The sequence below is a fragment of the Suncus etruscus genome, chromosome 19 (assembly GCF_024139225.1).
Source record: "Suncus etruscus isolate mSunEtr1 chromosome 19, mSunEtr1.pri.cur, whole genome shotgun sequence".
Taxonomy (NCBI): Eukaryota; Metazoa; Chordata; class Mammalia; order Eulipotyphla; family Soricidae; genus Suncus; species Suncus etruscus.
The window spans coordinates 35,030,884-35,043,545 of NC_064866.1; positions in this window are offsets into that span (position 1 = coordinate 35,030,884).

Here is a 12,662-nt window from a genome sequence, read left to right on the forward strand (position 1 = left end):
TGGTTTCTTTCATTTGGACTCCACAAGAGCAAGTCAGAGGCTGAATCTGTGCTCTGAATTTTATCTCTCCCTTTGTCTATTTTAACAGACTTAAAGGGGACATGTATATCTTATTTGAATATTTCTTTAGATGTATTTCTTTATTATTTCAAAAAAAATTTTTTTTTGGTTTTTGGGCCACACCTGGTGACACTCAGGGGTTACTCCTGGCTATGTGCTCAGAAATAGCTCCTGGCTTGGAGAAAAATATGGGACTCCAGAAATCAAACCATGGTCCATCCTTAGTGTGTACAAGGCAAATATTTGTCCTACTGCTTGTGCCACTACTCTGGACCCAATTTCTCCTTATTTGGGGGGATATATTTAGTAGGGAATTCTAGTAGATAATTTTCTCTAGTGTTCTGAGTTCATGTTTTAACCAGGTTATAGGGATTGTTTAGCTTCTTTTTTTACCCCCATACACATCACTAGCATCATGTGGCATTGTTCCTTTGTGCATAGGCACATTACAATTGGGAAATCTTATGTGTGGAAACACGTTTTTATCTAGTAGAGATAGAAACACATAAATTTTATATTGAAGTGGGACCTTACACCCTGAACTCTTGTCATAGTGACTTGGCTTAGGCTTCTGAAGATCAGACATTGACCATTCACCGTCAAAACAACATGGTTTTCTACACCAGCCCTAAGAATCAGACTACTATCAGGGAAGTCCTTACTGTTCCCTGGGATCAACTTACTCTAGAATGAGTTCATATGACACCTTGACAACTTGGTAATAGGAACAACCTGTTTTCAGAGCAGGGTCCTCTGCATTGCTACCTAATGGTGTGAGGAAATCAGAAGACACTCCGCGGGGCCGGGTAGGTGGCGCTGGAGGTAAGGTGTCTGCCTTGCAAGCGCTAGCCAAGGAAGGACCGCGGTTCGATCCCCCGGCGTCCCATATGGTCCCCCCAAGCCAGGGGCGATTTCTGAGCACATAGCCAGGAGTAACCCCTGAGCGTCAAACGGGTGTGGCCCAAAAACCAAAAAAAAAAAAAAAAAAAAAAAAGAAGACACTCCGCATCACCCTCACTTTGACATAGATCTGTAGAGAAATCAGGATCTCTAACTACAGAAACCTGACAACCTTGTTGTGAAGAGCTTTCATTGGGACCACAGAGAAAGACTTTGGTGTGAGACAATTTAGTATGCCTGAAGCCTGGAATCAGTCTTATGCCAGGATACTTCATAGGTAATGTCTTACCTGTTTTTATGCCAAAGGTTTTTCCTTTCTATTTTTTCCCATATTTTGCTGTTCTTATGCAAACAACAACTGCCATACACACACCCCTTTAATTGTATTTTTATCTCTTATCTTTAAAAATAAAATAGCTTACTGAACCTTCTGCTATGGTATTAATGACTTTATTCAAGATACAATAATTTTCACAAATATACTTGTGACCAAACTTGTTCTTTCCTTTTTTTCTTCTTTTGCATTTTATGTTCTAGGTTATTTTTCTATTCTTTTTCAATAACTTTACTTTTCCTTATCTTAACACAAATGTATTATGATCAGTTATGTAACCATGTGATACATTTTCTTTAAATATTCCATGGCTGAAGAGCAAGCTGGATGCCACTATAGGTATCTGAGAGTCCTGAATTCTTTACTGGGTTGGTGAACATTCCACATACAAATTCTTTGAGGTTAATCTCATCAATCTATGCCATAAATCTATCAGAAAAAAATTCTTATACTCAGGAGAACACAAAACCAGTTCACAAGCACAGGGAGACATGAGGTCTGATATATGCAGGCCCCAAGAACTGTAGTCTTAGAAAGGGTCACAAGTTCCACCACACTATTGGTGGCTCTTGCCATGCAGCTTGAAGAAGGTGCAATACTTTCCAGCTCCACCATTAATTACCTATAATATGTAACATTTATAAAATTCTCCTCATAAACAATATAGGGAAGTATGTCTGCTTATAGGTGTTATCTATTAATTAGTCTGCAGATTATTTCTTGAATGCATTGTCAAATTATGGAAGTTAAGTGCAATAATGTTTGAAGACTATGTGATTTGGTGTATCTAGTTTCCAGGAAGATAAGAGCTTCTGCTTTGCTTTATCTTTTAGAGATATTTCTGTTTAAAATGTTATTTAGTATATATAAGTGTAAAATAAATTGTGTAAAAGAGAAAAATTAAATAAAAACATCCTTTGTTCATGAATTAGAAGGATTGATATAGTGAAAAAGACGATCTTTGAGGTTTGAGTTATAGCACAAACAACAAACATGCAAGTCACTTTTCTTATACATGACTGACCTGATCTTGATCCTGGCACCCCAGATTGTTCCTCTGAAACCTAGCAGAGTATTACCTGAGCACAAAGCTAAAATTAATGCGAGAACAACAGAGTGCGGCCCCAAACCAAAATTTATGTAAAGCACTATAAATATTTAATGCAGTCCTTATAAAACTATCCATGACAAATTTTGAATACATACATTAATTGTTGATAAAATTTATATGGAACAATACCCCATCAAATACTCCAGATAAAAAAATAAACCTAGAATAAAAGATGTGAAAATTTTTTTTCACATGAATTTTATCTATTTTATTTATTTATTTTAGGTTCACATTCAAGTATTAATCCCATCTTTGTGCTCTGGAATCAATCTTGGCAAGGCATTGGGTACCATATATAGTACTGCAGATTGAGTTCAGGTTAGTTATAAGCAAAGAAATCTTTTTTTAATTTAAGTAATGTTATAAAATATATTAATCAAGACAGTGTGGTATTGAAATAAAGATAAAGTCTTAGAATAATAGAATAGGATTGAGAGCCCAGAAACAGATTTATAGAAAAATTGACTTTTAACAAATTGTATAAAGTATGAAGTGGAACAAGGAAAGCTTGTTCAGCGATGCTGTATGGAAAACTGGTTAGTCACATGTAAAAAAAAAATGAAAGCAGACCCTTTGTTATACTATGCACAGAAATGACTTCAAAATGGACTTAAGATTTGATATCAGATTGAAATCCAAAAATTACATTAAATAAAACATTCACAGACCCCTCCATGGCATTGCATTCAGAAGCATCTTAACTAATTTAATGGTATTGATGAAGCAGAGTTGAGATAAAGAGGACTACATAAAATTAATTAGCTTCTCTACTCAAAGGTAATTATTTATTTTAAAATGTAGTCAGTTTTATTTGGTACACAGAGCTTACTTGTGGCTCTCCCCTCAGAGATCACTTTCGGCAGTGCTCAAGAAACTATTAACAGATCAGGATCAAACCACATAGTAGGACAAATGCAAGGCAAGCACATTATCTCCACTACTACCAGTCACTTCAGTAAATGTGTTTGTTTGTTTGTTTGTTTGGGCCAAATCCAGAGGAGTTCAAGGTTTACTCCTAGCTCTATGCTCAGAAATCTCTCCTGGCTCTGGGGATCATATGGGATGATAGGGATAGAACCCCAGTCTATCCTGGGTCAGCCACATGCAAGGCAAGTGCTTACCACTGAGCTACCATGCAAACCCCCTCAGTAGATATTTTTAAGTAATGTAATAATAAAAAAATTGAGAGTCTTTTACACTTTGATGATAGTGGAGTGTTTGTTTTTTTTCTTTCTTTCTTTCTTTCTTTCTTTCTTTCTTTCTTTCTTTCTTTCTTTCTTTCTTTCTTTCTTTCTTTCTTTCTTTCTTTCTTTCTTTCTTTCTTTCTTTCTTTCTTTCTTCTTTCTTTCTTTCTTTCTTTCTCTCCTCTCTCTTTCTTTCTCTCTCTCTCTTTCTTTCTTCTTTCTTTCTTTCTTTCTTTCTTTCTTTCTTTCTTTCTTTCTTTTCTTTCTTTCTTTCTTTCTTTCTTTCTTTCTTTCTTTCTTTCTTTCTTTCTTTCTTTCTTTCTTTCTTTCTTTCTTTCTTTCTTTCTTTCTTTCTTTCTTTCTTTCTTTCTTTCTTTCTTTTATTTTTTGTTTTGTTTGTTCATTTTAGGACCATACAAAGCAATGCTCAAGGTTTACTTCTTTCTTTTTATAGTAATAATTTTTATTTTGACCAAAGCGGATTACAAAACATTCACAGTAGTATTTCAGGTACATAGTGACATTGAATCAGGGGCATTTCCACCAACAATGTTGTCCTTCCTCCACCCCTGTTCCCAGCATGCATCTGATATCGCCCCTCCTTTGCCGCCTGGGCTGCTAGTATAAGTGGTCCCTTCTGTGTCTAGCTTGTTGTAAATTGGGTATCTTTTCTGTTGTAGTTGGCTTTGATATTGGTGTTCAAGTCTGATAATTTTTTATGTCTACTCAATGTTCATATGACTGTTTGGTCTTGGTACTTCTTGATCTGTATATAGTGATCACATCTGGTGATTCAAAGTTCATATCAGATCAAACCTAGGTTGGCCCTATAAAAGACAAGCACCTTACCTGCTGTACTATCTCTTTGCTCTCCTATTTGTACGTTAGCTAATAAGATTATAGGAGCTGGAAAGGATATGAGGTGTCATCAAAGCAAGACTCCATGGTCCATAAAAGAGGAACCTGAGAGCAAGGGAAGAAGGAAACATAAAGTTTTCACAGTTACTCCAGTGGTGGAGCTAGTTTAGGTCTAGCATTCTAAAATTTTACCACTTCCTCTCCTTTCATGAGAAAATACTTTAAACTCCTCAAATATATTTTCTCAAGAGTTTTGGCTTTGACAGACAATGCATACCAACCCTTGAATCCCAAATATATCCTTATCTGTCATGCATTTTGCTTTGTTCTACATGGCTTAGTACCTCATTATTTATTGTAATTACATCAAACATTATGTACTTATTCCCCTTCATAGCTCATGTTTTTCAACATCAGAAGCTGATTTTTCTACGTTTCCTATAACTCAGTTTCTTGAATAGAAAAGATCAAACCCACTATGCTCTCCACTCTATATATGCATTGTTTTTGGGATCCAAGATTGGCATGTAGGTTAGGAAGTGAAAAATATTGTATAGATACATTTATGCATGCATGATTGTATGGATGCATGGAAAAATAGGTCTATTTCTTCTTGAATGCATATTAAATTCTCTTTATAATTATCAAAAACATTTTTTCTTCACGTTTCTGCAATTTTGCTTTACAGTTGTTTGCTTATGATCCAATATGTTTCTAAGAGCATTAAAAAAGATATGAGCAACAACGAAAGTCTCTTCACTTTTTACTTTAAGTGTATTTTACTCACTCTGTTTTCTCTCAACATATTTTCAGGGTATGTATGCGACAGTGATCATTGAATTATCATTTTTAACCAAGACAGAACTGCATCTGAACCACAAACAGTTTTTTGGATAGTCAGGAGACTCAAATGTATTCATGTGAACTTATTATATGACAAGTCAATAAGGTCTGAGCAAGCTCTAAGGATTTCTTGATTAATTTACTACCTTGATTTACAATTCCTGCTATTGCTAATTTTTTGTGAGGCCTACCCTGGATTACATTTCAATTCAAAGGGAAGGAAGAAAAAAAAATGCTTCCAGGTGCTTTGAGTGACAGATTAGTAATAGACTATTTCATTTTGACTTTTAAGTTTACCATCATTTTTGTTTTCTTTCCTCTGTGTGTCTTCTCTTTTGTAGTCTCAATAGCTCAGAAGGTCAAAGTTGAGGTACCTGTCTAGACAGTTGAAATGTTGCACAATAAGTCCATGACAAAAGCAAGATATGATATTAATTGTATATTAAGCTTTATAGGTCTTTGAATCATTCTTCCTGTGACAGTGGTAATACGGATCTTGAGTGCTATTTTAGTTCCTGTATAGAAGAGGTTATAAAAGAGGAGAGGAATTTTACATACTTCTACCCCAGATTATCAGTCCTCAGACAAGTCTGTACAATTACACAGAGTTCTTAATGGTTTCCTTGATAATTTTGCTAATTTAATACAATATAACAGATGTTTACTAAGCACCAATTAAGCACAAGATATTTTGGTGCTGAAGATAAATTATTTAAAAAGATATAATATTTGTCCACAGAAATATATATTTAAGATATATACTGTTGGCTTTTTTTTTTCTTTTTCTTTTTAGGTCACGCTCGGCAGCGCTCAGGGGTTTCCTGGCTCTATGCTCAGAAATCGCCCCTGGCAGGCACAGGGGACTATATGGGATGCTGGGATTCGAGCCACTGTCCTTCTGCATGCAAGGCAAATGCCTTACCTCCATGCTATCTCTCCAGCCCCTGTTGGTTTTTCTTATATTAAGTTTATTTTTGATTTTACCAAGCAGGAGTATTAAAGCAGTTTGATATATCTTTAGTTGTAGATAACCTATTTGTGTAAATTTAAACAAGTCAGTGACTATCATTAGACTTCAAAACTATTAAAAACAGAGGCCAGAGTGATAGCCAGCGGTAGGGCATTTGACTTACATGTGTCCAACCCAGGATGGACCTGGGTTCAATTTCTGGCTTCCCATATGGTTCCCGAGCCTGCCAGGAGTGATTTCTGAGAACATCCGGGTATGAACCCCAAACCAAAAAACGATTAAAATCAAAATCCCAAACCCCAAATGCCTTGAACTTTATTAATCTTACAACTTGAATTTTATATAGTTATTAAGTGTTTGCTAAGGATGAAAATGAACCCCAAATTCTGGGTTCAAAAGTTTAAAACATTGATAATATTCTTGAAGTGGAGTACAATACTTTATACATTGGAAGAATTTTGTATGATCACCATTTTATTAGAGACTCTATAAAGAAATTTCACTGTAGGACTTATGGCAAAAATATTTATCACATTCTAGAAAAATGTATTTAGGTGGAAATGAGAAAATATTATTTGTAACACATTAGGAGCACAGGAAATCATACTTTTGTCTTTTGCTGGATATTTTCCATAGTTATTTAGTCATTAAAAAAAATAGGGTCAGTTTTAGGCAAATGGAATGCTAAATGTTTCCTGAATGTGAACCAAATGACTCAAACAATAAATAGATCCATGTTTAAATTGTTTATAGATGATCACATTGAATATTATTAATTTTTCATTAATGATGATTTGAGTATTTGGGTGGTAAATTACAACTATATTCTTATAGCATAATTCTTACGGATCTCTACATGTGATAGTTATATATTTGACTTCACTTGGAAAGATTGAAATTGAATACAATGACTGGACGATCATCTCATATTCATAAAACATGTTTATAATTCTATTCCTGGGTTATGTGGGAAGGAATGTTCTTTCTGCTAACTGAGAAAGAAGTACATTCCTTATAGAGTCCACTATATTTAAGTTCCTTCAGCCTATATTAGGTTACTAAAATTTCTGCATAAATAGTAATTCAGTCAAGTATAGTTCAAAAGTGAAGACCATGAATAGACATTTGTTGCAAATTAGGAATACAACTAATTACCTACAAATTAGGAACATAATTTGTTAGCAAGTGTTTAGGAACTTCACAGCAATTTCACAGAGTAATTTAATTTTTGTTGGATCTAACATATTTTTAAATTGTACCTCTAGATATTTTAATTATAATTTTTACATGAACTCACTTTACAAAGGTGTCAGATCACAATAGCTTAAAATGAGTAGAAAATTTACTTCCTTTAAAGCAGGAAAACTCTTTCTTAAAACAACATGGAGTCAGAAAAACAGTACACTAGATAGACATGTATCTTGCCTGCAGCTAATCTTGCTTCAATTTTTGACGCCGCCCCATATAGTTCCTGAGCTAAGCCAAAAGTGATCTCTGACCTCAGAACAAGAAGTAAACTTTGATTACTATTGGATGTGACCATAAAACAAAAATAAATAAAATTAAAACACTATAGAAAGGTTATTACTTGAAAATTAGGCCCTTTATCTTCTTAGACTATTAATTTTCTTATTTAATATATGTAGAACTTGGGCTTAAATTAGAACTTGGGATAGTTGAAATTTCTATTTTAACAACAATAGATGTAAATTGTCAATATTGAGTCCCTGAGTTTTATACTTAGTTGGATGTTCTTGAGGAAACCGGTTTTGTCAAGAAGTTTAGGAAATTCACTATTTAACAGGACATAGAGAAATAATATAGATTCATCACTAACCATTATAAGAAATTCAGGGGTTTGAGTGCCAATGTGAGATCTGGAAGTCAGAAATTGAAATTTTTACTTCTAATTAACAGAAGTAGAATAAATAAAGTGCAATAAAGATGAAATGAATATAAAGAGAATATCATAATATTTCTTTTCTAAAATGATGAAAAATATGAGCCTGTTTACATATATAGAATATATTCTGAAATTAGTTTCCATTTTAAAATATGAGTTGAACAAAATTCAAGGAATCATTTGGCTTAAATGACATAGTTCGTAGAACTATAAAATAAGGTCCAAGTGATCAAGTTTTTTGGTCCAAAGTCAAATGAGAAAAAATGTATTTATAAATGGCAAAGGTAGGTTATCTGCTATATAATAGTTTCTCCATGTCTCTGGACTAGAATAATTTCATTCTTTTTTTTTTTTTTTTTTTTTTGGTTTTTGGGTCACACCCGGCAGTGCTCAGGGGTTACTCCTGGCTGTCTGCTCAGAAATAGCTCCTGGCAGGCACGGGGGACCATATGGGACACCGGGATTCGAACCAACCACCTTTGGTCCTGGATCGGCTGCTTGCAAGGCAAACGCCGCTGTGCTATCTCTCCGGGCCGAATAATTTCATTCTATGCTAGTTGAAATATATTTTAGAGATTATTTTGCTTATAACAATGTGAATCTAACAGGACATTTTCAAAATAGCATGATATGCTACAAAATTCATGGAATTAGGATCAAAATACAATACACCAAATTTTAATGTTTTCCATGTGAATTCATAGATCTAAATTTTAATTTCTTTGTATAAAGTGGACAAAATATTAAAGTGAAAGATACTATGAACATATCATGGAGCTCAGAGAGAGGCCATAAAAATGCATTGTTTTCTACATCAAGTTCACTATAAAAGTGTCAGAAGTCATAGAAAGTTGGTATCTCGATATTCCCAGACAAAATTCTTCTCAAGATCTCTTTTACCACTCCACTGTTAACTGAACTTTCCATTTCACTATGTTGCAGTATTGTAGCAGTGCCTAAAACATAGGAGACCATGCTAATACCGCCAAGCACTAGTTTATTTTCTACAATTGAAGCAAGGCAAAGGTAATTTCTAGACTTTTGTCACTGGAAAATGAGGGTAGAACTTATTCAGCATGAATTCGGTGTTTTAACTAGTTGGCTAACAGCCAAAGGGTCAAATCACCCTCTTGGGTCTTTTGTTGAAGCAAGAAAACTTCAAGATAATACAACTATCTGAAATTGTGAGGGCGTAGAAGAAAAACAGAAAATACCTCATCATTCATTTTTATCCTGATTATTGCATTTGCCCAGGATTTATTCAACATTTAACTTTAGCAGGAAGAGTCTCACTGGTGATGCTTCGACTTTACTCCTAATTCTATGCTTGCTTGTCATTCTTAGTAGTGCTGAGAATTAAATATGGATCAAGAACATGGAAGGCACGAACCTTAACCCTTTTATTATCACTCTGGCTGGCTGTCACTTAACTTGTATTACAAGATGTACCAAGCAGAAAAGACCTATTAAAAAACTCAAGGCTTTAAAACTATGTAGGACATGTATATAACCCCCTACGAATCTCTATTCCAGGGACAGGGTAGGATATGGCCATTGGCATATGTTTTACATACCATCATTGGTGTTAACCTTTTGCTCAGTGCTGACTACAGGTCTTCCACCGAAATGCCTTGTTCTCAGGAATGTATGTTGACTTATTGCTACAGCTGGGAATACTGTAGGGCTTTTTGTGATGTTTAATGTTCAAAGTCATCCTTTGAACCTTCCAGTGAACTCTTGAGGGTGAAACCTTGAGAAGGTTCGTTTATGTGGCAACTTCCTCTCATTTTCTTTTCTATTGTTGGCAACACCATCTATTACCCCAGGAAGCCATTCCTACTCATGTAGGATATCCTGTTCTGTGCCCAAACGCTGTCTTTGTAATTAAGCAAGAGCCACAAATAGAAAGGGAAGGAAATAAGATATACTGAGAGCTTATTTAGCATTAGATCCCCAACCTACATTTCTCAACTAGACTTCAGAACAATAAAACAAAGTAGATATTTTAGCTCATGTTTCACTTATAATGGGACAAATGTATATAACACATTGATTTTTTTTAAAATCTTATATCATTGAAACCACTGAATTTAAAAGATCCTTCATAGTTGTGTTTCAGATATACAATGGGCTAGGACCAATCCCACCATCAATGTTATCCTCTCTCCACCATGTTTCCAGAGTGTATCCCAACCACCAGCTTTTGTCCCCCATCTTGCCAATATAAATGATTCATTTACAGTATAGATTGTTAGAGTTTGGTTCTTTCAATTCCATTTTTGTTGACTCTGGTTTGGATATTCAGTTGTCTCTTTTTTTATCTCCACTTTGTTATTTGTGTTTCTTCTCCACTCAGTTTATTTTCTTCTCTCTATACTCTTGGACTAAGGGTGTTCATCACAACTCCCATTTAGACCACTGCATTTCTTTATGGAGTTATTTGAAATAACATATAAAAGTAATATCATTCAACACATGGATTTTTATAGTAAGGTGCATATGCATCAGTATCACACTGCTAATAGATTATTGAATCAGGAATAAAATTCATGTTTCTAATTTAAGTTGATCTTTCTACTCAATTATGCTATAGTCTAAGAAAAAATTCTTTCAGTCTTCTCCCTCATTTGATATAGGTTTACACATAAGTGACTATACATACATATATATACATACATACATATATACATTTACACATACATGTATGCATATATTTACACCTTTTATTTTCTGAAGCTAAGAAAAAAGTTAATGTGGCTCCTGATTTAAAGGTATTATCAAATAAACATACAAAAATCTAAATATATAAAAGACTGAAAGGTAAAAGCTATGTATTTGGTAAATTTTGAGAACATGGAGAGCATGTAGTAGAGACTCAATTCAGAGTTAACAAATGGTTCAAAAATCATTAATATCTTACCAACAATATTTAGAAAATGAAGAAAATAAGGTGGATATAGAATTTGGACATAGGGATCAGTAGATATAAAGATCAAATATAAGGGGACAAGAGGAACATTTAGAGAAATGCAAGTTCTACATAAATTGAATGGGAAGATTATAAACATTTTTCAGCTTTACTCTACTTGTAGCTCTTAACAGGCCTAGTACCATGAAGACATAAAAGAAGCAGACTTGATGTTTCCCTTTAGAGAGTTTTACTTCTGTGAAGGAACAAATGTAGTTGCAGGAAAATAATCTCCCTGCCAGATGCTACATATGTAAGTACAAGATCCAAGAGAAAAAATGATTGCATTCATAAAGTTGAGAGCAGAATGAAGTGAAAAAATATTTCAAAAGGTATTGAAGACTGATGAAGCCTTAAAGGGCAAGGGCAAACAGGAATCCACTAGGCAGGGAAACCAGAAAAGTGTGTTCCAGTCAAAGAACAATGCTTCCCCCCCCCCCCCCCCGGTGGGGCTAGGTAAGACAGTATTCTTAAAGGCTTGTGAAAAACTTATTAGTCATATTTTTCAGTTTTTATTTGACTAACTTTCTGATCAAGTGATAAGAGGATATGAGACAACACAAAGATATTCTTACTAGAAATTATAATGCTAGCCCATTTATTGTTTCAAGTTGACTGTGAGCTGTTTCTACACTATTCCTCTCAAAAATGCTGAAGGAAAGTAACTTTAAAGGGATTCCTAACTCTACCAAATAAGTTTTTGGTCAATTATTGAAAGATCTTGAACTGCATAAAAATCAAGGATTTTTGTTTGTTTCTGTATTTCCAGAAATTTGCTCAGTGATTTATAGTAGGTATTTCAAATTAGTTATAGAATAAGCTGAAACCAAGTTTAACTTTATGGAGATTCATGATTTCTCATTGTATCTATTGAGATTATGTTTAAACTCATATCTGAACTCAACTAGAATTTGAAGTCTGTTCCATAACATGCCCTTGGACTTGCACATGCTTCCTTTGGAATAAATTCCATAACTTCCAGGATTACCTAGGGACACTGTTCTCAGTAAGGAAGTAGACTAGATAAAATGTGTCATCACAAGGGTGAGATAAAATGTCATATACATAATTCACAATAAAACAAGCTTACAAAATTTCTTAGTAAAATTATCAACATTATAATTTTTAAGACTTTTAATGTTAAAACCATATTCTCACATAGATAAAATTAAATCCATATTAAGGATCTAATTTACCTAATGAAGCCAACTAGTGGAGCATTGAAGAACTGATTAAAAGAGATTATAGTGATGGAGAAAAATAGTCTTTGTATGTGCAAGATCATTAATTTTAGTTTTATTTCTTTAAAGTTCCCAGACCATGACTTCTAAAATAAAAATGACCAATGGTTATTATCAAAACAGACATTTCTAAATACAAATATTAAAATGAATTTGTAGATGGAGAAAATATGTTCCCTTATGCATAGAAAGAAATTTATTGAATATTTTGCTGGGATTAATTGGCAAAATTTTCATGTTTATGTACAAAAATAACATTTCATGGATATAATTTATCTATAGTGTAAGAA